Source organism: Macaca mulatta, chromosome 11 (assembly GCF_049350105.2).
Source record: "Macaca mulatta isolate MMU2019108-1 chromosome 11, T2T-MMU8v2.0, whole genome shotgun sequence".
Classification (NCBI taxonomy): domain Eukaryota; kingdom Metazoa; phylum Chordata; class Mammalia; order Primates; family Cercopithecidae; genus Macaca; species Macaca mulatta.
Window position 1 is genome coordinate 57,435,611 of NC_133416.1, and position 21,326 is coordinate 57,456,936.

At 40.6% G+C, this 21,326-nt stretch overlaps 1 protein-coding gene and 1 long non-coding RNA gene across 18 annotated transcripts in view; one reads left to right on the forward strand and one right to left on the reverse strand.

Moving 5' to 3' along the window:
• LIMA1 (LIM domain and actin binding 1) overlaps positions 1 to 20,583 on the reverse strand; it is a 105,343-nt gene extending 84,760 nt beyond the window's left edge. For all 17 annotated transcript variants that reach the window (XM_077954189.1, XM_077954188.1, XM_077954187.1 and 14 more), the window contains exon 1: positions 20,484 to 20,583. The gene's annotated coding sequence lies outside the window, so the exon portion shown is untranslated. The remainder of the gene's footprint in view (positions 1 to 20,483) is intronic.
• LOC144332873 (uncharacterized) lies at positions 9,638 to 14,244 on the forward strand. The gene is made up of 2 exons (XR_013401069.1): positions 9,638 to 10,608; positions 12,064 to 14,244. It is a non-coding gene; the product is annotated as an uncharacterized LOC144332873 (long non-coding RNA).
• Positions 20,584 to 21,326: the final 743 nt, after the last annotated feature.

The window sequence follows — 21,326 nt, forward strand, 5'->3', positions numbered from 1 at the left end:
CCACTAACTAGCTGAGTGATCTTGGGCAAGTTGTTAAACTGAGTTTCCTCATCTATAAATTGAGGATAAAAGAAACTACTTCATTGCAGCAAGAATTAAACAAGTTCTTAAGTGTCAAGTATATACAACTCTACCTAGCACCCAATAAGAGCTTAAGAAGTCATTTATTTACTTATTTACTCATCAATAAATGCTATTTTACCCCTCTCCCTGCTTTATTTTGCCTTTTGCCTTTCTGACATCTAGTACATTGCTTTCTAAACAGAAGGAACTCTATAAATACATCTTGAATAAAATTGGACAAAGCTTTGCACATATGGACTTTACACAAGCTTTTCCTCACATCTTTAGGTAGGCTCAAGCTATCTCTTGATACAAGCCATTCTCTGAGCACACTGCTCCCCCTGAGCACACTGCTCCCCTCTGTCTGAAAATGCTTGAGCCTCCCTGGCCTTCTGCTATGGGTCCCAGCCTGGGGGACACTTTGTTCCAGATGCCTTCCCTGACCCCTCAAGCTTGGGCTAAAAGGTTCCTTGTAAGTTCTCAAAGTATGCGACCTATCCCTACCTGATCAGATTGTAATTTTTTTTCTGAGACAAGGTCTCACTCTTGTCTCCCAGGCTGGAGTGCAGTGGTGTGATCATAATTATTGCAGCCTCGAACTCCCGGGCTCAAGCAATCCTCCAAGCTCAACCTCCCAAAGTGTTGGGAGTACAGGTGTGAGCCACTGTGCCTGTCCCACACTGTAATTTTTAAAAATCACACTGTATTTTAACTCCCAGAACAGTGCCTGACACATGGCGGGCAGTCAAGTATTTGTTAATGAAGAGAGGGATCCCAGGGATCTGAAATAATTTTTTGGATTCAGCTATTTTTAGAGACTAGTGTTTTTGGGGAAAAGAAATCAAACAATAGAGCAGGTTGTATATGTTTATTCCAAAATAAATCTTTCCAAGGTATGGGAAACCAGTGGAGATAGCCATCAAAAAAATGGTCTCCAGTATTCTACTAAGGTAGAATAAAACTGAACCCCATCAATATTGTTTTAGTTAACTCCCTCTGCTGAGATAATTTAGGTGTTTTCTTATAAATGCTAATGAATAACTATTTGGCTCTACAGGTAACAAAGTCAAATAGTAATTTTAGAAACCAAAAGGAAGATGAGAAATAAAGGGGGAAAACACTAAATTCAGTTGGTCACAAATTTGAGCGTACATAGAATCATTTAGGAAACGTGTATACGATACTGATTTTCAGGTCCCATCCCATGATTCTGATTCATTAGGTCTGGAGAAAGGCTCAAAAAACCCACATTTTAATAAGAACCTCGAAGTAACTCTAGTGTCAGAGGTTCCCTCATCAAATGCTGGAAAACACTGAATTAAAGGGTTTAAGGTGGACACAGTGGCTCATGCCTGTAATCTTAGCACTTTGGGAGGCTGAGGAGAGAGGACCGCTTGAGGCCAGAAGTTCCAGATCAGCCTAGGCAACATGGCAAGACCTGTTCTCTGTCAAAAAATAAAATAAAATAAAATAAAAATTAGCTGGGTATGGTGGTGCATGCCTGTGATCCTAGCTACTAAGCTGAAACAGGAGGATCACTTGAGCCCAGGAGGTTGAGGCTACAGTGAGCCATGATCACACCATTGCACTCCAGCCTGGGCAACAGAGCAAGATTCTGACTCAAAAATAAATAAGTAAAGGGTTTAAGACCTACATGTATTCTAAGAAAAATGGAAAGACAGCAACAGAAAACATTTTTATATTGCACACTTCAATTTTATGTTGCCATTCAAATTTGACAGTGTAAGGAAAATGGCTGCTCTTTAAAAGTACACGGAAGTTCGGACAAAAATGAATCTGAGACCTGTACTGATTAATTCAATCTGCCTAATTTGATGCTCATCATCTAGGTTCACCTAGTACTTCTCTGTCCAGATGGCACAAAATCATTGTGTTAAAGCAATGACTCATGATAATAAAATTGAGTTATTCTCATTCTTTTTTTTCTCTAGCCAGGTTTGTTGCTGAATTTAAAATGCTGCTTGAGAAAGATAAGAAGGTTAAAAAATAGAAATTCTTTTATTTTTATCTACTGAATAAGAGGTCAACTATAATTGCCCAAAGTTAAAGTAGGGAGCCAACAGGCTTGTGCTCTCGTCTTGAATCTGCCACTAATTAGTGGTATGACCATGAACAAGCCACTTCTCTGGGTCTTTCTTTCTTCTTGTGCAAAATGAAGGGGTTAAAATAGCCTAGTGCTTTTCTAGCTGCAGGTCACAATTAGTGAGTTGTGAAAGCAACTTTAGCGGTCAGAACCAACACGTTTGTTTTGATGAAAAAGAACAGAATGCAACTGAAAATGTTAAAGTGCATCAAACATAGTACAGGTAGATTTTTTTTGAAGTTTTTGTTTCAGTTATTTGTATGTGTATAAACTGAATAGGAACATAAAATATTTCTTATTGTAGGGTATAGTAAAAATATAGTTTGACAAGTGTCAGTGAGGATGTGGAGAAACTGGAACCGTTATACACTGCTAGTGGAAACGTAAAATGGTGCAGCCACTTTGGAAAACAGTCTGGTGGTTCCTCAAAACATTAAACACAGAGTCACCATGGGAACCAGCAATTCCATTCCTATGTGTGTGTATACATATACTCAAGAGAAATGACAACACATGTCCACAGAGAAACTTGTACACAAATGTTCGTCAACTGATGAAAGGATGAACAAAATGTGGTATACTCATACAAGGGAACATTATTCGGTTATGAAGAGTAATGTAGTGCTGACATATGCTACAACATGGACAAACCTTGAAAATATTAAGCTAAGTGACAGGAGCCAGTCACGAAAGACCATTTACTGTATGATTCCATTTATATGAAAGGTCCAGAACAGGCAAATCTATAGAGACAGAAAGAGAATTAGTGGTTGCCTGGGACTGGCAGTAGGAAGACAAGTAACTGACTGCTGATGGGTATGAGTTTTCTCTGGAAGGTGATAAAATGTTGTAAAATTGATTATGGTGATGGCTGCACAACTGTGTGACCATATTAAAACCACTGAACTGCACACTTTAGGTGAATTGTATGGTATATAAATAATTTTTCAATAAAACTTTATAATTTTTAAATGATGGCTTGAAAGTCATTAGACTAGATGACAGATGATCACTGAGGTCCCTGAGAATTCTCATGCGGCCCCCCACAGGGCTCGCCTTGCCCACCCTTACCCCATGACTCTCTGGAGGCAGGGCAGTAGAATGCAAATACCAGTTGGTTCCAATTCCCATTCCAGTGCTTACCAGATGCATGGCAACCTCTCTGTACTTTACTTTCCTTCTATGCAAAAGGAAAATGATAAATCTGCCTTACAGGGTTGTTTTAAACTAAAGGAGACAGTAAATGTAAAACAGTGCCCAGCACATTGCTTTAGGTCAGAGGCAGATCTTGTCAGTCTTCGCATGCTTCAGAGTCTAAGCCACATTCAATAAACATTATTCTAAAGGTTCAGTTAATAGAACTCATGAGTTTAGCTTATTTTATGTGTCATGTTGACTTAAGAAGGTTTATGTCAATAAGGCTGTGATTAAAAATAATTCATGGCCAGGCACAGTGGCTCACACCTGTTAATCTCAACACTTTGGGAGGCTGAGGTGGGAAGATCACTTGAGCCCAGAGTTCAAAATCAGCCTGGGCATGATGGTAAGACTCCACCTCTATAAAAAATGTTAATAATTAGCCGGGTGTGGTGGTGGGTGCCTGTGGTTCCAGCTACTTGACAGGCTAAAGTGGGAAGATTGCCTGAGCCTAGGAGATAGAGGCTGCAGTGAGCTATGATGGTGCTACTGCATTCCAGCCTGGGCAGCAGAGTGAGACCAGTCTCAAAAAAAAAAAAAAAAAAAAAAAAAAAAAAGTTACATTTGCTTCAGCTGTTTGACTTTTTAGTTTGAAAGTTGCTCTCATTATTTAAAACATTGCTGGTCACGGCGGTGGCTCATGCCTGTAATCCCAGCACTTTGGGAGGCCAAGGCGGGTGGATCACCTGAGGTCAGGAGTTCGAGACCAGTCTGACTAACATGGAGAAACCCCATCTCTACTAAAAATACAAAATTAGCCGGGCGCGGTGGCTCAAGCCTGTAATCCCAGCACTTTGGGAGGCTGAGACGGGTGGATCACGAGGTCAGGAGATCGAGACCATCCTGGCTAACACGGTGAAACCCCGTCTCTACTAAAAAATACAAAAATTAGCCGGACGTGGTGGCGGCGCCTGTAGTCCCAGCTACTCAGGAGGCTGAGGCAGGAGAATGGCGTAAACCCGGGAGGCGGAGTTTGCAGTGAGCTGAGATCCGGCCACTGCACTCCAGCCTGGGCGACAGAGCGAGACTCCCTCTCAAAAAAAAAACAACAACAACAAAAAAAAACAAAATTAGCCGGGCGTGGTGGCGCATGCCTGTAATCCCAGCTACTTGGGAGGCTGAGGCAGGAAAATCGCTTGAACTGGGAAGGTAGAGGTTGCAGTGAGCCAAGATCATGCCATTGCACTCCAGCCTGGGAAATACGAACAAAATTCCGTCTCAAAAAAAAAAAAAAAAAAAAATTTGCTCATCACTATATAATGGAAGTAGTAACATTAGTTGAAGAGAAATTGTTTCTTTAAAATATCAACATTTTAATTTCATAATTATTGGAAAAACTACCCATTTTTAAAATATTTTGAGCACTTTGACCAATTATTTACTGTAGTTTTTATTCAAAAGTCAAATTAAACACAAATCACTTTTTTCGCATAAATATAACTTAGTGAATTATAAAAAGGATAAGTCCAAACACATGCTGGCCTTTGTAAGGTTCTTGTGCAATGTAAATTTTTTAAATCTTTAATTAGGTCAGGTGGTTTTCAAAAAAAAACTTCAGGAGCCATGGTGGAATCCACGAACATCCTTCCCATCTCCATACAGCACCATCCTTCCTTACCGTCCTCCTTCCCGTTGGGAACCTTCTTCCGCAGGTCTCAACAAGCCCACTGAACCAGAGCTGCCACTTCCTTCACTGTCTAGGCTCCTTGGTCAGTGACTGGTCAAAGATGGGCCTGCTCCATATAAACAATTATATGGAAATACACAATGTAAGAAGGAGAAGTCCCTGCCAGCTCTTGTCTGCCCTTCCCCCAAACCAATTCTACTTCTCAAAGGTAACCTCTGTCAAAGTCTGGAGTATAAACTTTCTGATATTTACCTATACAATAATAATAATTGCCACCAGATAGCACTATGTGTCAGTCACTGTACTAAGCACTCTACATATGTTATCTCAGTTTACCCTTGCAACAAGTCATGAGGTAGGTACCATGATGCCTATTTTACAGATGAGAAAACTGAGGCACAGAGAGATTGACACACAACATGCATAAATACAAACATGTTTTAGAAATACGATGGTTTCATGTTAATGTGCTGTTCAGCAATTATTTCTTTCCTCTTGGACATCTTCCCATCTCGAGGCATACAGATCTATCTCAACTTTTCAGAACCTCATAATATTTCATTCTGTAACAGTCTAAAACCTATTTAACGAGGCCCCTGTGGATGAACATGTAGGTTGCTTTTGCTTCTTCATTGTTATGAATAAGAATGCAACATACATGCTTGTACTACTGCCTACCTGGGGTGGGGTGCATCTACGGCATAAATTCCTAGAAGAAGCATTTCTAGTTTAAAAGGCCTATGCATTAAATTTTTAAACAGATATTCTGAGACTTCCCTCAAAAAAGTCACATCCATTTATATTTGAATCTTTCTCCACATTCTTGTCAGTAATAAGCATTATTTTTATTTTTTCCAATCTGATAGAAGATGTGTGAAAATGGTACATTATTGTTTCAGTTTTCACTCCTTTAATCATGAGTGAGGTTGAACATATTTTCAAATATGTGTTGGCCACTCAATACATTTACTTTTTTTTATTCTGAGACAGAATCTCACTCTGTCACCCAGGCTGGAGTGCAATGGCGTGATCTTGGCTCACTGCAGCCTCTGCCTCCTGGGTTCCAGTGATTCTCCTGCCTTAGCTTCCTGAATAGCTGGGATTATAAATGTGTGCCACTACGCCCAGCTAATTTTTGTATTTTTTTTAGAGAGAGGGTTTCACCATGCTGGCCAGGTTGGTCTCGAACTCCTGACCTCAGATGATCCTCCTGCCTCAGCCTCCCAAAGTTCTGGGATGATTACAGGTGTGAAAATCACCATGCCCCCTAGCCACATTTACTTTTTTTTTTTTTTTTTTTTTTTTTTTTTTTTTTTTTTGAGATGGAGTCTCGCTCTGTCGCCAGGCTGGAGTGCAGTGGTACAATTTTGGCTCACTGCAACCTCCACTTCCTGGGTTCAAGCAATTCTCCTGCTTCAGCCTCCTGAGTAGTTGGGATTACAGGTATCATGCCCAGCTACTTTTTGTATTTTTAGTAGAGATGGGGTTTCACCATGTTGGCCAGGATGGTCTTGATCTCTTGACATTGTGATCTGCCTGCCTCGGCCTCCCAAAGTGCTGGGATTACAGGCATGAGCCACCACACCCAGCCCGCCTATTTTTTCTTTTGTGAAGAACGAGGTCTCAGTATGTTGCCCAGGCTGGCCTCAAACTCCTGGCCTCAAGCTATCTCTCACCTCTGCCTCCCTAACTGCCAGGGTTACAGGTGTAAGCCACCTTGCCTGGCCACATTTTTTTTTTTAACATCATTTATAAATTGTTTATTATCTCTACAACTTAATTACTTTTTTAAAAATTACACAAGGACTTTCTGAATATCATGTGTAACTCCTTGTACAATTGGATTTGCCTCTCACAACAGCTGTCCTTTCCTGGTGTCTGATTCTTATCCAGATCTCATTAATATTCTTTCCAAACAAAAATGCTGCTTGACTATACAGATGAGAGCCTCGTTTCTGTAGAGTTCCTTTTTGCAGGACACCCACCCCTGATTGCTCATTAATATTCTGAGCAGAGCACAGCCTTGTAAAAAGCCTGACTGACACTGACAGCCCAGGCATTGAGAGAGGATCACTGCTGCTACCCTCCACCACCCAGTCTAGTGCTTTCAGATAAGGGTGGCACTCTGAGTATCAGGATCACCTATGGAATCTGAACCTCTCATATGGAGTCCAAACACATTAATTTTTGCAGACCCAGACCCTAACTGCTCACCATCTAGACAGATAATGTCAGAATCAGGTACGAGTTTGAACCCCTTGAGCATAAGCCTGAGGATTGGTTATTGAGTACTAGCCATATGCCAGGTGCTTTACATGTTATCTCATTCCATTCCATTTGATCTTATTCGCTTAATTCTTACACTGCCATGAAGCTATTATTATTATTATTGTAAGAGACATGGTCTTGCTATGTTGCCCAGGCTGGTCTCGAACTCCTGGGCTCAAGCAATCCTCCCACCTCGGCCTCCCAAAGTGCTGGGATTATAGGCATGAGCCACCACACCTGGCCAGCAAATATTTATTATTCTCCTTTTACAGAGGAAGAAATTAAGGCTCTAGAAAAGTTCACACAGCTAATAACTGATAGAACTAGGATTTGAAACAGTCCCATAGACCGTAATGTCCATGTTCTAATGACATATTACAAACCACATCTTCCCGATACTTAGGGGCTGTCTGGACCAGTCTTATCCTTTAAGAGTCTTGAAACTAGGATTATTAAAGGCTGGGCCAGATGCTCCAGCCTGTTCCACATCTAAGCCAACTCTGCCCAAGGCTCCTTTGGGCTCAGGTCTACATATTGAGTCTACCACACACTTACTGGGTAACATGAGGAAAATTACTCTAAGCCCTAGTTTCATCACTAAAATGTTCTCTTAGTACACTGCTAAAATAAGTACTTAATAAACAATGATAGCAGTGGTGGTAATAAAGATACCTAACATTTATTGACCATTTACCACGTGTCAGATACTGTCTTAATTGTTTTGCATATATAACTTATTTAATCTTCATAGTAACACACTCAGAAGTATTACTGTCTCACTTTATGGAAGTGCATTACTGAATAATATTCAGATGAAGAAACTGAGGCCCAAAGAAGTTAAATAAATGTTAGCTCTTTTCATTTTTTAGGAGGCTGGCCTGGAAACAAAATGATCTCCAGCATGGAAAATAAACCAGAAAAGCAGTTCTAGTGTACATGATTATTTCAGGGTCAGCTTATTTCTGTTAAATCGCCGATAAAAAGAGAATATCTCTAATGTAATCTCCGAGAAACTGATAGTTACTACCAGGAACACCAGATCTGATCAAAGACCTGACACCATTTCTCTGCACCATAAAGTCTAAATCTGTAAAAGTTGTATCTCTTAAGGATAAAATTTTAGGGCCGGGCACGGTGGCTCATGCCTGTAATCCCAGCACTCTGGGAGGCCGAGGCGGGAAGATCACCTCAGATCATGAGTTCCAGACCAGCCTGACTGACATGGAGAAACCCCGTCTCTACTAAAAATACAAAATATTAGCTGGGTGTGGTGGTGCATGTCTGTAATCCCAACTACTCAGGAGGCTGAAGCAGGAGAATTGCTTGAACCTGGGAGGCAGAGGTTGCAGTGAACCAAGATCACACCATTGCACTCCAGCCTGGGCAACAAGAGCAAAACTCCGTCAACAAAAAAAAAAAAAAAAAAAAAAGGAAAGATAAAATTTTAGGCATTATCAACACATCAACACCTCTGTAAGTACTCTTAAGTTGGGCCAGGCACAGTGGCTCATGCCTGTAATCCCAGCACTTTGGGAGGCCAAGGAGGATAGACTGCTTGAGTTCAGGAGTTCGAGACCAGCCTGGGAAAAATGGCAAAATCTCATCTCTACAAAAAATACAAAAAAAAAAAAAAAAGTTAGCCAGGTGTGGTGGCTTGTGCCTATAATCCCAGCTACTCAGAAGGCTGAGGTAGGAGGATTGCTTCAGCCTTGGAGGTGGAGGTTGCAGTGAACCAAGATCACGCCACTATGCTCCAGCCTGGGCAACAGAATGAGACTCTATCTCAAAAAAAAAAAAAGAACTCTATGTTGAAGAGAATATAATTATAACCTTCCCACAGGGTTTCTATTACCTTATTCATTCATGTGAATATCTTAATCTTGTGCTTATGAATCCCAGATTAGTTTTTTACATAATTGTGGTAATCTTCACATATCTTATTTAGACAGGTAAAAGAGTAATCCCAGTTACAGCCTTTAAAAACTGACTTTGGGCCAGGTGCGGTGGCTCACATCTGTAATCTCAGCACTTTGGGAGGCCAAGGTGGGAGGATCGCTTGAGCTCAGGAATATGAGGCTGCAGTGAGCCGTGACTACGCCACTGCACTCCAGCCTCAGCGACAGAGCAAGACTCCATCTTGAAAAACAAAAACAACTGACTTTGGTCTAAAATTTGTAGATCATGAACAACCACCCAAGAACTTTGCTAATCTTCTTTTTTACCCCTTCAAATTAAAAAATTACTAGATCAAATCCAAGTCTAACTCCACCTCTCTCCCAATTAATAAAATTTGTTATTTGTTCATTTGGTTCCTTCCCGCCCTGTCCCAGCTGATCATTAACTTATTCTAAGGTCAAACATAATCCAACGAAGTGAGGTGTTCTTTTTTTTTTTTTTTTCCCAGTAGTTTTTTTCCACACATAGTAAGAAAAATCTCTTTCGGTAAGTAGAAAAACAGATCATTAAGTCACTAACTTCAAATTCAAGGTAAAGAGTAGAGAAAAACATAGCTAATTAGAAAAATAATGTGGAAATTTACAATTGACCAAGACCATTACAACAAAGCACAGACTTTCTTTGAACAGCATATTTCTCCTTTAACCTTTGTACCCTTCCATACTTTAACATCAGATGCACTGAATACCAGTGCCTGGAACATGTAGGGGCTCAATAAATATCTGTCACATGAATGAAAAACAGTGTTACACTAGTACTCAGTTGCCACACATCTCAACAAAGGCCCACCTACATAATTGAATATCTGCCTAGAAACTACATGCTCACAAGTCTTGCCAATTACATGCTTAATTAAGGCAAAGTTGTTAATTAAGGAGTCTTTACAATCTCAAAGCAAAAGAAACATATACGCTTATTTTAGGAAGGCTCCTTCTGTTAAAGATATAACTTTCTTATAGTAGCCCTTTGTCCTTAATAATTAATCAAGTTTTCTCTAAATGCAGGGCTTCTTAGTTTCACTTCTGGCCATTTCCAGGAAGGGCCTGGCTTCCATTCTCATCTGAAATTTTAGATGATGTGCTTTTTTTCAGGACTTACTCAATCTGAAGAGTCAGTTCAGATCAGTTTAACCAATCCCTTCAAGCAGGAGAATTAAAATAGGTTTACTGAAAAATGACTCTTCTCTAGGCAAATTCTTTAATTCTTCCTTTCTTTAAAAATCTGAGAAGCTACCACATAACAATGCCTTAATCAAGGACAAGTATCACTGAGGCTAGTCACATAAAGATGTACCAAATCACACAGCCACACAAGTGATAAAATTTGGCTACTTATCTGGACCAATGCTAGGCATCTTATTAAGAACTGGTTATAAACCTTTTTATAAGACAGAGTCTTACTCTGTCTCCCAGGCTAATTTTTGTAATTTTAGTAGAGACAGGCTTTTGCCATGTTAGCCAGGCTGGTCTTGAACTCCTGACCTCAAGTGATCCGCCCGCCTTGGCCTCCTAAAGTGCTGGGATTAGGCGTGAGCCACTGCACCTGGCCTGGTTATAAACATATTAATGTTACTGTTTCAATTGAATTTTAATGTTTAGCTTCTAAAAGCTACATCCAATTCGGGACTGTAGAAAACAGTTACTGAGAGGCATTTGCTGGGTAGTGGTCTTTCAGCTGGCATGGGAAAGATCATCAATGTCTTTGGGTCTCAATTTATTCATCTCAAAAACAGATATTGATTCACACAGGATGGTTATGAGGACTAAATGAAAGGATAAAAGCAAAAGTACTTTGAAAAGTATCAGCTACTACAGAAAGCATTATTTATTAAAAAAAGACTAACCAATGAAGAGAAATAGAAACTAGAACTAATTTGTTTTAATGTCTGGTTCAACTAGATGTTAATAAGAAACTTTTTGTTTAAAGCTGTTGCTGAAAATCTTTCTAATCAGTACACTGTCCTATTTCAGAGCATGTGTTAATAATAAGTATAATGAAAATCATTTCATCTTTTCTTGAAGATTCTAGATAGCTTCCTAATTTTTCTCCTAGAAAATGAAAACAGAAAAAAAAAAACTTCTGGTTGTTTGTGGATTCCAGTAATTGGGTTTTAGTTTTGCCACAGTGGCAAAACTAAAAATGTAATGGGAGTTGATAAACTAGTATAATCCAGAGTAACAACCTGGGAAGTAGATGGCTATAGTGGTAGTAAAATAGTGGCCTGGATCCTGGAAACACCTTGGAAAACTTGCACTCAGATGGAACTGAATCCTGGTTGTCACAGTATCCAAACTTTTGTCCTGCTACCTTCCGAACTCCTCAGAGACTACTACCTGATTTGAACCCAGATGGACCGACATCAGCTATTGTCCAGTAAAAACAATGCAACACTTTGGATTGCAAACCAAAACAAGACTTGTCCAAATGAAAAGTCTATCCAAGGCTTATTCATTCATTCAACAAATGTTTATTGAGCATTTACCAAGTCTTCGGCAGTGTTCCAAGTGCTGAAGACGTAATGTTAAAAATGACAGACAAGGCCGGGCATGGTGGCTTACGCCTGTAATCCCAGCACTTTGGGAGGCTGAGGCAGGCAGATCACGAGGTCAAGAGATCAAGACCATCCTGGCTAACATGGTGAAACCCCGTCTCTACTAAAAATAAAAAAATTAAAAAAAAAAATAAAAATTAGCCGGGCATGGTAGCGGGCACCTATAGTCCCAGCTACTCGGGAAGCTGAGGCAGGAGAATGCCGTGAACCAGGGAGGCGAAGCTTGCAGTGAACCAAGATCGTGCCACTACACTCCAGCCTGGGTGACAGAGCAAGACTCTATCTCAAAAAAAAAAGAGTAACTGGAGTTGTGGTAGGAACAGGGACACAAACAGCTTCTTTAGGCAGTGATCAGAGAAGGCCTCATTGAGTGAATGACATTTGAACTGAAACCTGAGTGATGGGGAGAACATATGCAGCCAGTAGGGTGAAGAGAATAGATGGGGTAGTTTTCCAGGCAGAGGAAAGCAAATGCAAAGGCCCTGAGGAGGGAATAATATAGCTAGGGAATGAGCGAGAAGTATGCGATGACACAGAGGTGAGTAGTAGTCAGATTAAATAAGGATTTATAAGCAATGCTAAAAGATTTTAATTTTATTCTATGTGTGATACAAAGCCAAACATTATTATATAAAAGTGTGTTTGCAAGATCAGATATATTTCATGTACTAAATGAGTACTTTGGCCAGGTGTGGTGGCTTGTGCCTACAATCCTAGCACTTTGGGAAGGTGGGGTGGGCAGATCACTTGAGGCCAGGAGTTTGAGACCAGCCTGGCCAACATGGTGAAACCCTGTCTCTAATAATAATAATTTAAAAAAAAAATTAGCCAGGCATGGTGGCACATGCCTGTAGTCCAGCTACTCCGGAGGCCTGAGGCATGAGAATCACTTGAACCCATGAGGTGGGGGTTGCAGTGAGCTGAGATCGCACCTTTGCACTCCAGCCTGGGACAGAATGAAACCGTGTCTCAAAATAACAAAATAAAATAAATGAGTTCTAAATTGCTTATATGTGCATAATGACTACAAAATGAAAAGGAAGGGAAAGATTCTCATACCTACAAGGCTTATAATCTTACAAGAAAGCAGTAACTTATAAATAGTGACAACATTAAGTAAGGTAAGAAATGAAGCAAAAATCAAGTGTTAAGTAAAGACTGGGGAGGGAGCCAATGATACAAGTAGAAGAAATTAGAAAAGGCTTTTTTTATTAAAAAAAATTTTTAAAAGGTAGCATTTGATTTGGGCTCTTAAGGAAAAGGATTTCAACAAGAGTGTGGGGAAGGGGAGGAGCATGAGGCTGTGGGAACTGCATGAGCAAAGGCACAGAGGCAGGAAAGAACTGGGCAGGTCCAGGAAACAGAGAATTATTGTAGGGTCACAGTGCCAGGTGGGTGGGTAGTGTTGTGGGAGATAAGCCTAAAAGAATAGGCTGTCAGAGTCGGGGTGTGGGTGTCTTGAAGAGCATGTCAGAAAGTTAGACTGAATTTACTTAGGCATTGTCTCCCCTTAAGTTTGTATATAAATCTCTTGAGGTACTTGTTAAAACTTCAGGTTCCCAGGCCTATCCCTCAGACACACTGATCTGCAGGTCTAGTGGAACCTGAGACTGTACCTTTTTAACCAACGCTAGGTAATTCTACCACAGCCAATTAGAGGAACAGTATTTTGAAAATCAGTGCTTTTTTTTTAATGACAACTCTGAACTGCAAGGGAAAAACTGAAGCCAACTCTAAACATTGCTCAAGGACTCTGGCAAAAAAAAAAAGAGGGAATCTGAATTAGAAGACTGATTAAAGAGCCCTTATCACTCCTGGGGCAGAATCAACCTAACCTGGGGATTGATCTAAATATGGGTGGAGAAAAGTATTAAAGTGGTAAGGACAACCTCAAGCTTTCTTCTTAGTGAAACTGGGTGTATGCAGATGCATGGCGCACAGGGACTATCCACATAGCCTAACAGGTAGCTGGAAATACAGATCAGGAGCTCAGATGTACAAAGGCATTAAACATACTGGTTTGGTACTCTAAAGTAAGTTCAATACAAATTAAAGAATTAAATATAAAGAGTAAAATGGTAAAAATCAGAAGGAAATGAAAGTGAGTATTTAACCAATCTCTGGATGGTGGAGGCCTTCTAAACATCACAGCACCAGAAGAAATCTCAAATTTAAAAATCCAGGCTGGGTGTGGTGGCTCACGCCTGTAATTGTAACACTTTGGAAGGCCGAGGCGGGCAGATTACCTGAGGTCAGGAGTTCAAGACCAGCCTGGCCAATATGGAGAAACCCTGTCTCTATACTAAAAATACAAAAATTAGCTGGGCATGGTGGCGTGTGCCTGTAATCCCAGCTACTTGGGAGGCTGAGGCATCAGAATCACTTGAACCCTGGAGGTGGAGGCTAGAGTGAGCCAAGATCGTGCCACTGCACTCCAGTCTGGGTGACAGAGTGACATCCTGTCTCCAAAAACAAAAATTAAGTAATAATATACTACATACAAAATTAAAAGGCAAACTAACTGGTTAAATATTTGACCACAGGACAAAAAATTAATATTCTTAAAATACGAGAGTTTATACAAATCACAAAGAAAAACACTAAGAATGGTTCTGTATGAAGTAGAAGAAGTTGTTAAATAACTTGCCTTGGAGATGTATACCCTCTAGTCACAAAATGAGACATTTTTCACATACATTGTAGACAATGGAGTTTTGTGGCATAGATCAGCAGGGCTCCTATGATTTTATCTTACCCGTTTCCAAGTGTCAGTCTATGGGAAGGCCTAAAAAAATACCAATCTTCTTGACTTCTTTTTTTTTTCTTTCCTTCCCCCAACCCCCAGAGCAAGAATCCCATTCAATTTTTTTTTATACTTCTATTTTCCTGAAAGTTAAAGAGCACAAACAAATTAAACTGTCCCCAAGCTTCCCTTGCTACTCTGGTGGAAATTGCCTTTACTGCATCCAGTCTTTCCTCAGGCTCTATATATCTAAAATGAGGTGAAAGGTTAGAGATGAGACAGAAGGTAATTCCAGAATGCCTAGTGAACAGCAGTAGCTCCAAAGGCATCCTTTCAGTGCAGAGGTTGTCCAGTCTTGGGGATCAAAAGCCCAATCCTTTCATTTTACAGACAAGGCTCTGAGTCAATGAATGAATGACTTGTCCAAGATCACCTGATTGGCCGATGACAACATGAAGTTGGGAATCCTGACTCTCAAACAGCACCCTTTCCATTCTGCAGTACTGCTTCACTGATCACAAGCTTGGCCCCTCAAAACAATGGGCATTTATAACACCACAATTTCAACTTCTATATACTTTCCACTTTATCACTCCTCTCACTCTATTTGGTCTAACAAAAGCTTGTGCTTCCCCCACAAAACGTTCCAAATAAAAGAACACCAAACAAAAAAACCAACATAATTAAAATGTTAATACCCAAATAAAAATGGGAATGGGATTAACCCAAACATACTTCACAGAAGAAACAGAAATGAATGTATGAAAAATATTCTCTCTCACTAGCAAAGAAATACAAATTAATTCACTTCTGCCTATCAAATTAGAAAAGATTAAAAAAGAATACTCAGGCCGGGCGCAGTTATTCACGCTGTAATCCCAGCAGTTTGGGAGGCCGAGGCGGGCGGATCTCCTGAGGTCAGGGGTTTGAGGTCAGCCTGATCAACATGGTGAAACCCTGTCTCTACTAAAAAATACAAAAATTAGCCAGGCGGGCTGGGCGCGGTGGCTCACGCCTGTAATCCCAGCACTTTGGGAGGCTGAGGCAGGCGGATCACGAGGTCAGGAGATGGAGATCATCCTGGCTAACTCGGTGAAACCCCCTCTCTACTAAAAACACAAAAAAATTAGCCGGGCGTGGTGGCGGGCGCCTGTAATCCCAGCTATGCAGGAGGCTGAGGCAGGATAATCGCTTGAACCAGGGCGGCCGAGGTTGCAGTAAGCCAAGCTGGCGCCACTGCACTCCAGCCTGGGCAACAGAGTGAGACTCCATCTCAATAATAATAATAATAATAATAATAATCAACGTTACCAAGGCTGCACTAAGACGGGCACTCACAATCACTGCAGTTGAGAATGTTAATTAGTCTAATCTTTACGAAAAGCAATTTGGGAACAGGTTTAGTATTTTTAAGTTTTCACACCCCTTGACCTGGTAATTCAACTTCTGGGAATCTAATCTAAGGAAATAATGAGTGATTTGCACAAAGATTTATGCATAAATTTGTTCTCAATTTTTTTGCATTTAATGTAAAACCAAAACACAATTCAATTATGCAACCTCAATACAATAAATTATTAAATAGATTACAATGGATATTAAATAACCATTAAAATGTTTTCAAAAAATTTTGATGCTATGAAAAATAATATAAAGCAAAATATCTACTGTAACAGTATGAGTTCAATTACCTTTGCGTTTGTGTGTGTGTGTGTGTGTGTGTGTGTGTATCCAAGAAAACAAAACCACTGAAATATATCAAATGGTAAATCTCTCTGGAACAGATTATGGAACATGGGTTATTTTGTCTTCTTTACAATTTGTTTTTTCCACGTTTTCTTTTTTTTTTTCTTTTCTTTTTTTTTTTTTGAGATGGAATCTTGCTTTGTCACCCAGGCTGGAGTGCAGTGGTGTGAGCCTGGCTCTCTGCAACCTCTGCCTCTTGGGTTCAAGTAATTCTCTCGCCTCAGCCTCCTTAGTAGCTGGGACTATAGGCATGCACCACCTCACCCAGCTAATTTTTGTATTTTTAGTAGAGATGGGGTTTCATTATGTTGGCCAGGCTGGTCTTGAACTCCTGACCTCAAGTGATCCACCTGCCTCAGCCTCCCAAAGTGCTGGGATTATAGGCATGAGCCATCACACCGGCCTGGTTTTTCCACATTTTCTATAATAAACATATACAATTTTTATTTTACAATAATATAAATATCTATAATTTTTATTTTTAAATGTGTTGGTATATATGAAAATAAAATAAGAATTATATATACAATATGAAAAAGTTTTTTAAAAAGATAAATTTTCAGGCCATTTACATGGAGGTGATAGTGGAAGTCATGGAAATAAATCAGATTACACAGGGAGAAAGTATAGTGAGAACAGGACGCTGAGCAGGTCTATGGCGAACCCGGCATTTCAGAGAAAAAAGACTGAGTTAATGGAGTATGGGAGTAAGTGGTTGGATTAGAAAATGCAGAACCAGATAGTAGTCATGTCAAGAAAAGCAAACGAAAGGAAGAACTAGACAAGTTGTTCACTTGGTCAATTATTACCAAGGGGTAAGAAAAAGGACAGGGAGAGGCCATTAGAGAGAAACCACTGGATACTATGCATGGACAGACAGCTTTCCTGTAGCGCTGGAAGCCAAATTTTTGCTCGGAAGCCAAATCTGAGCAAACGTTACCTGTTTAGTAAAACTGACTATGAAATAAATAAGTCCCAGGGCATTAGCTTGAATTTCAGTTTATGGAAAAAGAAAAAAGATTGTGGAAATCTAAAACTAAGTAAAATGGATATTGGGACTAATTTATGGGTAATGAAACAAAAAATGGCAATACTCTGTGCAAGACAAAACATATTTGAAGGACGGTAAAGTTTTCCATAACATAAGCTCTGTTACAGAATAAATAAGGGGGAAAATAGATCCACACTTGCTATCAGAAATACAAAAAAGTTGCATCTTTTTTTCCCCTAAAGATGAAAGTTCTTAGTTTCAGGGTAGTAGTATTAAGAAATTATTTAAAAGAAAATCCAAAGAATGTAAAATTTTCATGGTATCTTGTTAACTTCTTATAAGTGGACACGGGAATTCTCTAGAAAATTTTCATATGTCAAAAAATCATCTGACATGTTGAATAATGGATTGCTTGTTAGGTCAAACTCCATCCTTTTTATGAAAAGAGGTCTTCAGTAGCACAATAATTTGAGTCTTGAGGACTCTGCACCCAGCTTCAGAATAAACTCATCAGTACGGTCCTACCAAGAGTATCATCCACCATAGAATATTAACTCCACAATCATTAAGTAGAAACTACTTCATTTACAACCACTGGTTTCTTAATAACCTGAAGAGGCTGTGTTAAGTAACCTCACCTGGAGATTACTGTATGCAATCTAAAATGAAGTACCTTAATTTTCTATCCAAAAAACATACAGCAAAAGACAATAGCAAACTTAAAAAACAATTGCCTTTTCTAATGGAAATTATTGACTTAGGACTCAAGGTATACATTTTCCTATCTGCGGAAAGGGTACAATCTAATTTAAAAGTCATCTATCTAGTAGTGTATAGAATTAACCATGCCTGAAACTAGTTTCACTGTCAATTTAAATAATAACAAATTCTTCCAATTTGTGGTTAGGTGGCCTATTATGCCAAAGATGTCTAATGAACTCCCACACTCTCAATATTCTTTTGTGTCTGTGTGTGTATGTCTTTGATAAATTTTTTTGGTACAGGGGCTCTAAGTTAATTGCAGTTAACCAGTGAAAAATACCAGAGAAAATATAAGAATTTGAAACCTGAAGAAACAAAATTATAGTTAAAAATTATACTTAAAATTATACTTAAAAACAGTCAAAATTATACTTAAAAACATTCTTCCCCACCCACCTATCTACCCTGTCTTCCCCACCAAAGAAAAAAGAAAGAGAAAAACATTTTGATGGCACCTTAGCAGGAAAAAGGATCCCTTGTCACCAAGATGTGAATTGTTTTGGCTCCTGAAGCTTTCTCTTAGAATTATTAGGTTGAAATTTAGCCCCACCTTTAACCAGAGTCTGGAACAAAGCTTGAGTGTACCAAGTTAAAGTTATACAATGAGGTAATTTTTACAAAATGGCACTCCTTTGCTAATGTTGCCAATATACTGTTCTCTTCCCAGGGACTGATAACATTTCCCAACCCAATATAGAACAGTGGAAACAGATTCAACTGTTTACTAAATGCCACATTAACAACAGGATCTAATCCCATTTTCCATAGGCCATGGAGTTGGAGGAAGGCAGGGTAAGAAATATGAAAGTGATACAAATACATAGATTGAAGAGAATCACTCATTATTACTCAGAGGTTTTTGTTTTTTGAGGAAAAGCAGAAGAGAGAATTAAAAAACAAAACAAAACACCTATTTTCCCTATGCTCCTACAGTACCCTGGGTTGACCTCTAGTATAGAAATGACTTCACTAATACCATAAATTGTATGTGGATCTGTCTAACCCATTTGATTTTAAGTTCTTTTAGGGTAAAGATGTTTGGCACTTTGGATCCACAGTAGGATTCACATGAAAGGCACTCAATATTTTGTCCAAAGAATGAAATAAGTTCCTAAACTAATGACTTAGTACATTATATGTTGTTCTATCAATGCAAAACAAGAAAACATAAATGAACACGCACTTTTTTTTTGCCTTCTTTCACGCCAACTCTACAATTTTTTGAAGGTCTATCTAAATCGTGATCATCCTGCATCCAGGCTGTATCTCTACAGGAACTCAGAACATGTTTGTTGGGGGTCTGTTCTTTTGTGTCTACATCATACCTCAGAAGAAAGGATTGGTGTTATTTCATGGCTCCTGAAATATTTAGCATTTGTGAATAGTATTGGTAACTAAGCAGATAAAAGGTACTCTGTTAAACCATTTAAATCAAGAGCAAAAGAATACTTACTGCAAAAGAAAACTTCTCCCCAAAATGGGCATTGTCTTAAAAACTGATAACTCCCTAAGTACCTTTGACTAACCTGAAAAGTCAAGTCAGTTGAACCATCTGGATTAGGCAGATCTGAATGGATTAGACTTTTTTTTTTTTTTTTTGTAGAGACAAGGGTCCTGCTAAGTTGCCTTGGCTGGTCTCCAACACCTGGGCTCAAGAGGTCCTCCCGCCTCAGTTTCCCAAAGTGTTGGGATTATAGGCGTGAGCCACTGCGCCCAGCCAAGGCAGACTTTTGAAGGCTGGAATTAGGTGCAAGACAACAGTAGTTCAAATATCTCTCACCAGGATCAGCTAAACTGTTCTTGCAAGCATCAGTAAGGAGGCTAGGAAGGGTGCCAGATGGTTCGTTCCTAGCAGCTACAACTTCAAGCTTTTGTATATGTAGCCAGGGGTGTACAATTACCTTACATTAACATCTACATATGTCGGGGGCAAGTGCCAGCGATATATACACGATAGCGAATCGGGGATGACACATCGGCCGCAAGGACTGCTATATTCTCAACACTCCTCAAAAGGGTGTAAGTGTCTTAAACAGAGTTCAGCTGGCATAATGGAAGGGGAGAAAAAATCGAAAAGAGAGGGAATGGCTGAAAACGAAGGAAAAAGAGCAGTTGAGTATTAGAGTATTTCCCTGGAAGGAGGGTATTTGGAGTTTTAATGAATTGCCACCTTCCTCCACCACACCAGAAAGTATACAGTTAGAATGGAGTGTTCTCGGTGGGAGAGGACGGGGTATTTGCAGCTCCCGCCCTTGGCAGCAAAGGCTCAGCCCGACGTAAGCGCTCCCCACCCCAGCGCAGGCCCCAGAAGTGAAGAAAGAACGGAGGATCAGCGTCCCTCGACCCCTTATGTCGAGGGGAAGGGACTCACACTCCTTGCACTCCCCCCGCCCCAGAAGTCGAAGGAGAAAGAGGGTGTGGAGAGAAGCCGGGGTCTTCGCGCACTCTCCGGCTGTGGAGAGAGAAGGCCCTTACCTGGCTAAAAGCCGCCTTTCCTCTGCGCTGCTACCAGCCCTGTCACAGGTCCCGGCGCTCTACCTAGCGCACCTGTCGCCACCAAGCTACTACACCTACTGCTCCTGCGGCCCCGCCCCGGACCCCGCCCACCACCGCGGGGGCGCGCACGGCAGCCCGCCTCCCGTGCGGCCTCGGGCTGAGCGTGCGCGCCACCGGCGGCGTGCCCGGCGCTCGCGTCTGCTCCAGTTGCTCTGGCGGCGCGGGGCGTTGGCGATGGGAGAGGCTGGCTGCTACCCCTGGTCTCGTCTACCTCCGCACGCCTTTCTCTGAAGGAGACACGCACTTGCACGACAGGGGGTTTGTGCGACTCTACTTTGGCCTTAACTCCTCTAACTCAAAGTTACCGCAGTTTGACTCTGGAGCCGCTCAGGTTTTTCCTAAGCTCAGCTGTAGGCCAGCTAGGTTCCTGGTGCTTTGGGGGTAAGTTCTGTGCAGGGAGGGTGTTTTAGAGGAGGCTGTGTGGTGTAGTGGAAAGAGCTGTACATTAATCCTGAAAATGGTTTGACAAGGCGGATGACATCCAAGTTCTCCAACAGCTGTTTTTACTCCTCCACTCAGAATAGGAGCTGTGCTAATGGTTTGGAGACTGTCAATTGGCCTAGCACTTGGCCATCCTGCCACCAAAGTCTTGTCCCAGTTCCGTACCAACTGCGTGATGCGTTTTGATAGTATCCTTCTTTCCTGTACCTCAAGCATAGTAGGGTTTCAGACCACAGGTTTTCTGAGGCTTTTCGGAATTCATGCAGCTTGATGCGTATTAGTCGGGGCTGCTCGTGGGAAAACGCTTGCAATTACACTTCC